The following is a 9,992-nucleotide window of genomic DNA, read 5'->3' as shown; positions in this document are numbered from 1 at the left end:
TGCTGCTGCTACTACTACTACTACTACTACTACTACTACTACTACTACATTCACAACCCACTCAGCAAGGTCTGGCTTTAATTACTATGACTACTACTACTACTACTACTACTACTACTACTACTACTACTACATTCACAACCCACTCAGCAAGGTCTGGCTTTAATTACTATGACTACTACTACTACTACTACTACTACTACTACTACTACTACTACTACTACTACTACTACATTCACAACCCACTCAGCAAGGACTGGCTTTGACTACTACTACTACTACTACTACTACTACATTCACAACCCACTCAGCAAGGTCTGGCTTTAATTACTATGACTACTACTACTACTACTACTACTACTACTACTACTACATTCACAACCCACTCAGCAAGGTCTGGCTTTAATTACTATGACTACTACTACTACTACTACTACTACTACTACTACTACTACTACATTCACAACCCACTCAGCAAGGTCTGGCTTTATTTACTATTACTACTACTACTACTACTACTACTACTACATTCACAACCCACTCAACAAGGTCTGGCTTTAATTACTACTACTACTACTACTGATACTACTACTACAGGGATACACAACCCACTCAACAAGGTACAGTACATGACCAAAAGTATATGGACACTAGACTTGTTAGAAGGATGGCATCCTATGACGATGCCACGTTGAGTCACTGGGCTCTTCAGTAATGCCATTCTACTGCCGATGTTTGTCTATGGAGATTGCATGCGTGTGTGTGCTCAATTTTCTGTTTTCAAAGATGTTCAGGACAGTCCGAGTTAAGGACAGTCCTGTGAAGATCTGGATAAAGGCCTCTTGTTTTTAATTTATTTGTGTTTATTTGTTTTCCCTTAAAGCCCCAGTGCCGTCAAATGTTTTGTGTGATTTTGTACAACAGCTGATGGAACTAACCTGTTGCTGAGTGTTGATCGGAGCTGTTTGTTCATGTTTTAGGTCTACATCATACTGCACCTGTTCTATATGTTGTAGATCTACATTACAACCCAGCGCCTGCCTTACTGCACCTGTTCTATATGTTGTAGATCTACATCACAACTTAGCACCTCCCTCCCTTCACCTGTTCTATATGTTGTAGATCTACATCACAACTTAGCACCTCCCTCCCTTCACCTGTTCTATATGTTGTAGATCTATATTACAACCTAGCACCTCCCTCCCTTCACCTGTTCTATATGGTGTAGATCTACATTACAACCCAGCACCTTCCTCCCTTCACCTGTTCTATATGGTGTAGATCTACATTACAACCCAGCGCCTGCCTTACTGCACCTGTTCTATATGTTGTAGATCTACATCACAACTTAGCACCTCCCTCCCTTCACCTGTTCTATATGTTGTAGATCTACATCACAACTTAGCACCTCCCTTACTTCACCTGTTCTATATGTTGTAGATCTACATTACAACCCAGCACCTCCCTTACTTCACCTGTTCTATATGTTGTAGATCTACATTACAACCCAGCACCTCCCTTACTGCACCTGTTCTGTATGTTGTAGATCAACAATACAACCAAGCGCCTGCCTTACCTCACCTGTTCTATATGTTGTAAATCTACATTACAAGCAAGCGCCTCCCTTACTGCACCTGTTCTATATGTTGTAGATCTACATTACAACCCAGCACCTCCTTACTGCACATGTTCTGTATGTTGTAGATCAACAATACAACCAAGCGCCTGCCTTACCTCACCTGTTCTATATGTTGTAAATCTACATTACAAGCAAGCGCCTCCCTTACTGCACCTGTTCTATATGTTGTAGATCTACATTACAACCCAGCACCTCCCTTACTGCACCTGTTCTGTATGTTGTAGATCTACATCACAACCAAGCGCCTGCCTTACTTTCCTATCGTCAACTTCCTCTTCATCATCGCTCAGCTGCCTAAACTGCAGTACAGCAAAAACCAAGGTGAGTTATGGTCAACTTTATTGATACTCACAGGGGAAATCAAGGTCAGTTTGAATCAACTTTATTGATACTCACAGGGGAAATCAAGGTCCGTTTGAATCAACTTTATTGATACTCACAGGGGAAATCAAGGTCAGTTTGAATCAACTTTATTGATACTCACAGAGGAAAACAAGGTCCGTTTGAATCAACTTTATTGATACTCACAGAGGAAAACAAGGTCCGTTTGAATCAACTTTATTGATATTCACAGGAGAAATTCAATTTTTCACCATCATAATGACATATACACTGAGTATACAAAACATTAAGAACACCTGCTCTTTCCATGACACAGACTGACCAGGTGAATCCAGGTGAAAGATATGATCCCTTATTTATGTCACTTGTTAAATCCATTTCAATCAGTGTAGATGAAGGGGAGGAGATTTTAAGCCTTGAAACAATTGAGACATGGATTGTGAATGTTTGCCATTCAGAGGGTGAATGGGCAAGACAGAAGATTTAGGTGACTAGAGTTGGGTTGGCTGGCAGGTGACTGGGGTTGGGTTGGCTGGCAGGTGACTGGGGTTGGGTTGGGTTGGCTGGCAGGTGACTGGGGTTGGGTTGGCTGGCAGGTGACTGGGGTTGGGTTGGCTGGCAGGTGACTGGGGTTGGGTTGGGTTGGCTGGCAGGTGACTGGGGTTGGGTTGGGTTGGCTGGCAGGTGACTGGGGTTGGGTTGGTTGGCAGGTGACTGGGGTTGGGTTGGCTGGCAGGTGACTGGGGTTGGGTTGGGTTGGCTGGCAGGTGACTGGGGTTGGGTTGGGTTGGCTGGCAGGTGACTGGGGTTGGGTTGGGTTGGCTGGCAGGTGACTGGGGTTGGGTTGGGTTGGCTGGCAGGTGACTGGGGTTGGGTTGGGTTGGTTGGCAGGTGACTGGGTTGGGTTGGCTGGCAGGTGACTGGGGTTGGGTTGGCTGGCAGGTGACTGGGGTTGGGTTGGGTTGGCTGGCAGGTGACTGGGGTTGGGTTGGGTTGGCTGGCAGGTGACGGGTTGGGTTGGCTGGCAGGTGACGGGTTGGGTTGGGTTGGCTGGCAGGTGACTGGGGTTGGGTTGGCTGGCAGGTGACTGGGGTTGGGTTGGGTTGGCTGTCAGGTGACTGGGGTTGGGTTGGGTTGGCTGTCGGGTGACTGGGGTTGGGTTGGGTTGGCTGGCAGGTGACTGGGGTTGGGTTGGGTTGGCTGGCAGGTGACTGGGGTTGGGTTGGGTTGGTTGGCAGGTGACTGGGTTGGGTTGGCTGGCAGGTGACTGGGGTTGGGTTGGCTGGCAGGTGACTGGGGTTGGGTTGGGTTGGCTGGCAGGTGACTGGGGTTGGGTTGGGTTGGCTGGCAGGTGACGGGTTGGGTTGGCTGGCAGGTGACGGGTTGGGTTGGGTTGGCTGGCAGGTGACTGGGGTTGGGTTGGCTGGCAGGTGACTGGGGTTGGGTTGGGTTGGCTGTCAGGTGACTGGGGTTGGGTTGGGTTGGCTGTCGGGTGACCGGGGTTGGGTTGGCTGTCGGGTGACCGGGGTTGGGTTGGCTGTCGGGTGACCGGGGTTGGGTTGGCTGGCGGGTGACCGGGGTTGGGTTGGCTGGCGGGTGACCGGGGTTGGGTTGGCTGGCGGGTGACCGGGGTTGGGTTGGCTGGCGGGTGACCGGGGTTGGGTTGGCTGGCGGGTGACCGGGGTTGGGTTGGCTGGCGGGTGACCGGGGTTGGGTTGGCTGGCGGGTGACCGGGGTTGGGTTGGCTGGCGGGTGACCGGGGTTGGGTTGGCTGGCGGGTGACCGGGGTTGGGCTGGCTGGCGGGTGACCGGGGTTGGGCTGGCTGGCGACCGGGGTTGGGCTGGCTGGCGGGTGACCGGGGTTGGGCTGGCTGGCGGGTGACTGGGGTTGGGCTGGCTGGCAGGTGACTGGGGTTGGGTTGGGTTGGGTTGGCTGGCAGGTGACTGGGGTTGGGTTGGGTTGGCTGGCAGGTGACTGGGGTTGGGTTGGGTTGGCTGTCAGGTGACCGAGGTTGGGTTGGCTGGCGGGTGACCGAGGTTGGGTTGGCTGGCGGGTGACCGAGGTTGGGTTGGCTGGCGGGTGACCGGGGTTGGGTTGGCTGGCGGGTGACCGGGGTTGGGTTGGCTGGCGGGTGACCGGGGTTGGGTTGGCTGGCGGGTGACCGGGGTTGGGTTGGCTGGCGGGTGACCGGGGTTGGGTTGGCTGGCGGGTGACCGGGGTTGGGCTGGCTGGCGGGTGACCGGGGTTGGGCTGGCTGGCGGGTGACCGGGGTTGGGCTGGCTGGCGGGTGACCGGGGTTGGGCTGGCTGGCGACCGGGGTTGGGCTGGCTGGCGGGTGACCGGGGTTGGGCTGGCTGGCGGGTGACCGGGGTTGGGCTGGCTGGCGGGTGACTGGGGTTGGGCTGGCTGGCGGGTGACCGGGGTTGGGCTGGCTGGCGGGTGACTGGGGTTGGGCTGGCTGTCAGGTGACTGGGGTCTGGTTGGACCAGTTCTTGAGGTGGCGGGTGGGAGGCGGATCGGAGGTTGGTGTGGGCGGGGTTGCAGTATGAAAAGCTGCAGGAGCGGGATGAAGAAATCAGACCTCTAGTTCCAGGCACACCGGTTTGTCAAGAACTGCAACGCTGCTGGGTTTTTCACGCTCAACAGTTTCCCGTGTGTATCAAGAATGGTCCACCATCCAAAGGACATCCAGCCAACCTGACACAACTGTAGGAAGCGTTGGAGTCAACATGGGTCAGCATCCCTGTGGAACGCTTTCAACACCTTGTAGAGTCAACATGGGCCAGCATCCCTGCGGAACACTTTCAACACCTTGTAGAGTCAACATGGGTCAGCATCCCTGTGGAACGCTTTCAACACCTTGTAGAGTCAACATGGACCAGCATCCCTGTGGATCACTTAAGACACCTTGTAGAGTCAACATGGGCCAGCATCCCTGTGGAACGCTTTCAACACCTTGTAGAGTCAACATGGACCAAAATCCCTGTGGATCACTTAAGACACCTTGTAGAGTCAACATGGGCCAGCATCCCTGTGGAACGCTTTAGACACCTTGTAGAGTCAACATGGACCAGCATCCCTGTGGAACGCTTTCAACACCTTGTAGAGTCAACATGGGCCAGCATCCCTGTGGAACGCTTTCAACACCTTGTAGAGTCAACATGGACCAAAATCCCTGTGGATCACTTAAGACACCTTGTAGAGTCAACATGGACCAGCATCCCTGTGAAACGCTTTCAACACCTTGTAGAGTCCATGACCCGACGAATGAGGCTGTTCTGAAGACAAAAGGGGATACAACTCAATAGTAGGAAGGTGTTCTTAATGTTTTGTAAACTTAGTGTAGGCTGCGTTTACACAGGCAGCCCAATTCTAATCTTTTGCCCAAAGAAATGATCTGATTGGTCAAAATGACTCATATTGAGTGTGTCCCACCATGTGATTGGCTGATCCTGACCCATATTGAGTGTGTCCCACCATGTGATTGGCTGATCCTGACCCATATTGAGTGTGTCCATGTGATTGGCTGGTCCTGACCCATATTGAGTGTGTCCCACCATGTGATTGGCTGGTCCTGACCCATATTGAGTGTATCCCACCATGTGATTGGCTGGTCCTGACCCATATTGAGTGTGTCCCACCATGTGATTGGCTGGTCCTGACCCATGTTGAGTGTATCCCTCCATGTGATTGGCTGGTCCTGACCCATGTTGAGTGTATCCCACCATGTGATTGGCTGGTCCTGACCCATATTGAGTGTATCCCACCATGTGATTGGCTGGTCCTGACCCATATTGAGTGTGTCCCACCATGTGATTGGCTGGTCCTGACCCATGTTGAGTGTATCCCTCCATGTGATTGGCTGGTCCTGACCCATGTTGAGTGTATCCCACCATGTGATTGGCTGGTCCTGACCCATGTTGAGTGTATCCCACCACGTGATTGGCTGTATTCTCCTATTTGTCCAGGGATGACGTGCAGGAAAGCCACCGACCCCGTAGACTGGTCTCCTCTGGTTCTTGGCCTGCTCACTCTGCTGAAGCAGTTCCACTCCAGATACACAGAGCAGTTCCTGGCTCTCATTGGGCAATTCATACGCTCCATCATGGAACAGTGCACCAGGTACGTTTGATTGATTGATTTGTTGATTGATTGATTTGTTGATTGATTGATTTGTTGAGTGATTGATTTGTTGAGTGATTGATTTGTTGAGTGATTGATTTGTTGAGTGATTGATTTGTTGAGTGATTGATTTGTTGAGTGATTGATTTGTTGAGTGATTGATTTGTTGAGTGATTGATTTGTTGAGTGATTGATTTGAGTGATTGATTTGTTGAGTGATTGATTGATTTGTTGAGTGATTGATTGATTTGTTGAGTGATTGAGTGATTTGTTGAGTGATTGATTTGTTGAGTGATTGATTTGTTGAGTGATTGATTTGTTGAGTGATTGATTTGTTGAGTGATTGATTTGTTGAGTGATTGATTGATTTGTTGAGTGATTGATTGATTTGTTGAGTGATTGAGTGATTTGTTGAGTGATTGAGTGATTTGTTGAGTGATTGATTTGTTGAGTGATTGATTGATTTGTTGAGTGATTGATTGATTTGTTGAGTGATTGATTGATTTGTTGAGTGATTGATTTGTTGAGTGATTGATTTGTTGAGTGATTGATTTGTTTAGTGATTGATTTGTTGAGTGATTGATTTGTTTGATTTGTTGAGTGATTGATTTGTTTGAGTGATTGATTGATTTGTTGATTGATTGATTTGTTGATTGATTGATTTGTTGAGTGATTGATTTGTTGAGTGATTGATTTGTTTGAGTGATTGATTTGTTTGATTTGTTTGAGTGATTGATTTGTTGAGTGATTGATTTGTTGAGTGATTGATTTGTTGAGTGATTGATTTGTTGAGTGATTGATTTGTTGAGTGAGTGATTTGTTTGAGTGAGTGATTTGTTGAGTGAGTGATTTGTTTGAGTGATTGATTTGTTGAGTGAGTGATTTGAGTGAGTGATTTGAGTGATTGATTTGTTGATTGATTGATTTGTTGATTGATTGATTGATTGATTTGTTGAGTGATTGATTTGTTGAGTGAGTGATTTGAGTGAGTGATTTGTTTGAGTGATTTGAGTGAGTGATTTGAGTGAGTGATTTGTTGATTGATTGATTTGTTGATTGATTGATTGATTGATTTGTTGAGTGATTGATTTGTTGAGTGAGTGATTTGAGTGAGTGATTTGTTTGAGTGATTTGAGTGAGTGATTTGAGTGAGTGATTTGTTGATTGATTGATTTGTTGATTGATTGATTTGTTGAGTGATTGATTTGTTGAGTGAGTGATTTGAGTGAGTGATTTGAGTGATTGATTTGTTGATTGATTGATTTGTTGAGTGATTGATTTGTTGAGTGAGTGATTTGAGTGAGTGATTTGTTTGAGTGAGTGATTTGTTTGAGTGAGTGATTTGTTTGAGTGAGTGATTTGTTTGAGTGATTGATTTGTTGAGTGAGTGATTTGAGTGAGTGATTTGAGTGATTGATTTGTTGATTGATTGATTTGTTGATTGATTGATTGATTGATTTGTTGAGTGATTGATTTGTTTGAGTGAGTGATTTGAGTGAGTGATTTGTTTGAGTGAGTGATTTGAGTGAGTGATTTGAGTGAGTGATTTGAGTGAGTGATTTGATTGATTGATTTGTTGATTGATTGATTTGTTGATTGATTGATTTGTTGATTGATTGATTGATTGATTTGTTGAGTGATTGATTTGTTGAGTGATTGATTTGTTGAGTGATTGATTTGTTGATGGATTGATTGATTGATTTGTTGATTGATTGAGTGATTGATTTGTTGAGTGATTGATTTGTTGAGTGATTGATTTGTTGAGTGATTGATTTGTTGAGTGATTGTTTGATTGATTTGCCAGTTTAAAAACATCCCATATTCACATTAATTTTAAGAGTGTAAACAGTGATATCACAGTAAAGTCAGATGTATTTATATATAATACATGTATTGCTAGTGAACGATGCCCAAGGCTGCTATTTCAAACAGCTCTTTCTTGCAACAAAAAAACAAACGTTATCTCCATAGATCTAATCTGTATAAATACAATTTGAATGCAAAAATGAAGTACATTTTGTGGATCACTGTGTTATTATATGTGGATTATATTCTGCTTCAAATTGAATGAAATGTAGATTTTGGGTAAATAATTATTTTACAGTCAGAAGATCCCGGACATGCCGTCCGATGTGGTGGGAGCTCTGATGTTTCTGGAGGATTACGTACGCTACACCAAACTGCCTCGCAAGGTAGGATTAGATTAGGATTATATTAGGATTAGATTAGGATTAGATTAGGATTGGATTAGGATTAGATTAGGATTAGATTAGGATTGGATTAGGATTGGATTAGGATTGGATTAGGATTGGATTAGGATTGGATTAGGATTGGATTAGGATCGGATTAGGATCGGATTAGGATCGGATTAGGATCGGATTAGGATCGGATTAGGATCGGATTAGGATCGGATTAGGATCGGATTAGGATCAGATTAGGATCAGATTAGGATCAGATTAGGATCAGATTAGGATCAGATTAGGATCAGATTAGGATCAGATTAGGATCAGATTAGGATCAGATTAGGATCAGATTAGGATCAGATTAGGATCAGATTAGGATCAGATTAGGATCAGATTAGGATCAGATTAGGATCAGATTAGGATCAGATTAGGATCAGATTAGGTTTAGGATTAGCAACAACACCCATGGGGGGGGGGATACTATAGATATTCATCTGGAATATTACATTATACATGCACATAATAATCTGTTGTTTTTCTGTCTTTAAAGGTGGCCGAGGCCCACGTGCCAAGTTTCATCTTTGATGAGTTCAGGACAGTCCTGTGAAGATCTGGATAAAGGCCTCGAGTTCAGGACAGTCCTGTGAAGATCTAGATAATGGCCTCGAGTTCAGGACAGTCCCGTGAAGATCTGGATAAAGGCCTCGAGTTCAGGACAGTCCTGTGAAGATCTGGATAAAGGCCTCGAGTTCAGGACAGTCCTGTGAAGATCTGGATAAAGGCCTCGAGTTCAGGACAGTCCTGTGAAGATCTGGATAAAGGCCTCGAGTTCAGGACAGTCCTGTGAAGATCTGGATAAAGGCCTCGAGTTCAGGACAGTCCTGTGAAGATCTGGATAAAGGCCTCGAGTTCAGGACAGTCCTGTGAAGATCTGGATAAAGGCCTCGAGTTCAGGACAGTCCTGTGAAGATCTGGATAAAGGCCTCGAGTTCAGGACAGTCCTGTGAAGATCTGGATAAAGGCCTCGAGTTCAGGACAGTCCTGTGAAGATCTGGATAAAGGCCTCGTTCAGGACAGTCCTGTGAAGATCTGGATAAAGGCCTCGTTCAGGACAGTCCTGTGAAGATCTGGATAAAGGCCTCGAGTTCAGGACAGTCCTGTGAAGATCTGGATAAAGGCCTCGAGTTCAGGACAGTCCTGTGAAGATCTGGATAAAGGCCTCGTTCAGGACAGTCCTGTGAAGATCTGGATAAAGGCCTCTTGGTTTAACTTTCTGTTGATTCATTCATTTAGACTTTAATTAATCTCTTGGTTACGTAATGACCTTTAATGTGCTAATGCTTCAGTAACACTGTAAATAGTTGAATGGTTTTTAATAACATCATCTGTTACCAGCTTTGGTATAATGTCACTGTGGTAATATGTCATTAATTAAATACAAAAGAGGCTTTGAATAAATATAATGGTATATCATTTTTATTTTTTATTTTATTTTATTTCATATAACAGAACGTTATTTTAAAAAACAAGCAATTTACAGTAGTTTGTGTCTTTTATTTTGAAGAAATGTCTGGCTGGACTTCCTCCTTCTTCAATGAGACTGGATTCACTGGTCCAGATCTACATGAGCAGATGTTGCATCGACCATCAACCAATGGTTGCGTGCCACGTCATAAACTGTGCCGCCTGGCCATCATAAACCACA

The 9,992-nt window shown here is 45.9% G+C and overlaps 1 pseudogene; it reads left to right on the top strand.

The window, feature by feature from the left end:
* LOC124023318 overlaps positions 1 to 9,745 on the top strand; it is a 46,205-nt pseudogene extending 36,460 nt beyond the window's left edge.
* Positions 9,746 to 9,992: the final 247 nt, after the last annotated feature.

This window comes from Oncorhynchus gorbuscha, unplaced genomic scaffold (genome assembly GCF_021184085.1).
Source record: "Oncorhynchus gorbuscha isolate QuinsamMale2020 ecotype Even-year unplaced genomic scaffold, OgorEven_v1.0 Un_scaffold_1585, whole genome shotgun sequence".
Classification (NCBI taxonomy): domain Eukaryota; kingdom Metazoa; phylum Chordata; class Actinopteri; order Salmoniformes; family Salmonidae; genus Oncorhynchus; species Oncorhynchus gorbuscha.
This window is presented reverse-complemented; position numbering and strand designations above follow the sequence as displayed.